This window comes from Dipodomys spectabilis, unplaced genomic scaffold (assembly GCF_019054845.1).
Source record: "Dipodomys spectabilis isolate Male_0828 unplaced genomic scaffold, ASM1905484v1 ptg000012l, whole genome shotgun sequence".
Lineage (NCBI taxonomy): Eukaryota > Metazoa > Chordata > Mammalia > Rodentia > Heteromyidae > Dipodomys > Dipodomys spectabilis.
The window spans coordinates 1,349,315-1,351,540 of NW_024870689.1; the positions used below are offsets into that span (position 1 = coordinate 1,349,315).

Genomic DNA, 2,226 nt, shown 5'->3' on the forward strand with positions numbered 1-2,226 from the left:
AATAGACCTTATATTCCTCATGAAGTATACAGCTTAATTGATTTTAAACAATGACAAAATGGACAGAGATTTTATTCTTTTTGTCTTTTTCATGGAACTGAGGATTAAACTGAGGGCCTTAAACTTACTAGGCACATAAGTTGCCACTTGTGCCTACATGCACCCAACTCTTTTTCTTTCTTTTTCAGTTTGCTTTTCATATAGGATCTTGTGCTAACTTCACCCAAGTCACCCTCAGTACCCCATGCTCCTATACCTCTACCTCTCTATATCTGGGATTACATGACTGTGACACCACAGTTTGCCCATTAGACCATACTAATCTTTAGGGGAAAGAGATACAGATCCCTGAGATGTTTATGTGGGTTTGTGTGTCTGCTTGTGTGCTTGTGTGTATGTGTGTGTTTGTGTGTGTGTGAGTGTGTGTGTGTGTGTGTGTATCCACGTGAACTGTTCTTAATGATTTACTTAGTACTGAGGGTGAATCTTCCTTAAGAATCTGTATTCTTAATTCATTCCACTGAAAAAGAAATACTTCTCTGTGTACTAATGGCTCATAACTGTAATTCTAGCTCTTCAGAATGCTGAGATTTTGGGATAACATTATTAATGTTATCCCAGGTGTTATACCAATGTTATCCCAATGTTATGCCAGGTGAGCCAGGAAAAGTCCATGACACTCTTATCTCCATTTCATCACCAGAAAAGTCAGATATAAAGCTGTGGTTTAAGTAATAGAGTAATATTCTTGAGGAAAAAAATAGGAATAGCACCTAGGCTCTTATCAAGGCTCAGGACCCATACATAATATCCAGATAGCACTTGTGCTATTACAATGAGCTCTTGTGGTATTGCAAGTCACAATTATGTCTAATGGATTGTCTCTACAGGCCAGTTGCAGTAAAAAAAATTTTTTTGTAGTGCTCGCTTTGGCAGCACATATACTAAAATGGAAACGATACAGAGATTAGCATGGTCCCTGCACAAGGATGACATGTAAATATGTGAAGCGTTCCATATTTTTTTAAAAGAAATCTTGTATTACTTCATAAGATATGTTCTTTCTGGACCATCTTTATGCCTTATTTTTCTCTCTGGAATGATATTGAAATAGAGAAAATATTCAGTGAGGAATTTGGTTTCTGGATCCCTCCCTCATTCATTATTGACATGTTCTCTCTTTTTATTTTTTGGCAGTCCTGGAGCATGAACTCAGAGCCTGGGCACTGTCACAGAGCTTCTTTTTTGGACAAGTCTTGCACCCTTTGACCTGAGCCACAGGGCAACTTCTGGCTTTTTCTGTTCATGTGGTACTGAGTAATTGAACCCAGGGCTACATGCATGCTAGGCAAGCACTCTACCACTAAACCACATTCCAAGCACCTTGTTCTCTTTTTAACATATGTCTAACATGTTTAGCTCTGTCCCATCTCTGAAGCCACGGCCATTGCTCTTGAATCTATCCTCAATTTAACTCTTAACTGTGTTTCATTTCCTATAACTGCCAAAATATTTTCCACTCCACCCAAGGAATTATCTTTCATTTTCTTAAATTTCACACTTCATTGGTTAATGTCAAACAATAACTCAACATTACCAGTGTCTGAAATTGAGGACACTTAGAATAATAAATAGCTTTTTCCAATGTTTTTCTTTTTTTTTTTTTTCAACTCTGGGGATTCAACTCTGGTCTCTGTGCAATCCTTCAGCTCTTCAGCTCAAAGTGAGTGCTCTACCAGTTGAGCTACAGAACCACTTCCAGCTTTCTGAGAGGTTTATTGGAGATAAACCTTTCATTCCCAGGCTGCCTTTGAAGTGGGAGCCTCAGATCTCATCCTCCAGATAGCTAGGATTACAGGAATGAGCCACCAGTGCCCAGATAATAAATAGCTTTTTTTGGGGGGGGGGTCCGGTCATGGGCCTGAACTCTGGGCCTGGGCGCTGTCCCTCATCTCTTCAGCTCAAGGCTAGCACTGTACCACTTGAGCCACAATGCCACTTCTGGCTTTTTTTTCTGCTTATGTGGTGCTGAGGAATCGAACCCAGGGCCTCATGCATGCAAGACAAGCGCTCTACCACTGAGCCACCTTCCCAGCCCCAATAAATAGCTTTTTATGTGTATCAGGTGATACACAACAACTCAGACCCTTGGGAAGTCTTTTATCTTCCAGTCTGGCAAGATCTAACCCCACTATATGCTCCGGTAGATAACAAAATTAAACAGAT

At 40.2% G+C, this 2,226-nt stretch overlaps 1 non-coding gene across 1 annotated transcript; it reads left to right on the plus strand.

The window, feature by feature from the left end:
• The first annotated feature begins 920 nt into the window (after positions 1 to 920).
• LOC122094971 lies at positions 921 to 1,024 on the plus strand. The gene has a single exon (XR_006144980.1). It is a non-coding gene; the product is annotated as a U6 spliceosomal RNA (small nuclear RNA).
• The last annotated feature ends 1,202 nt before the right edge of the window (positions 1,025 to 2,226 follow it).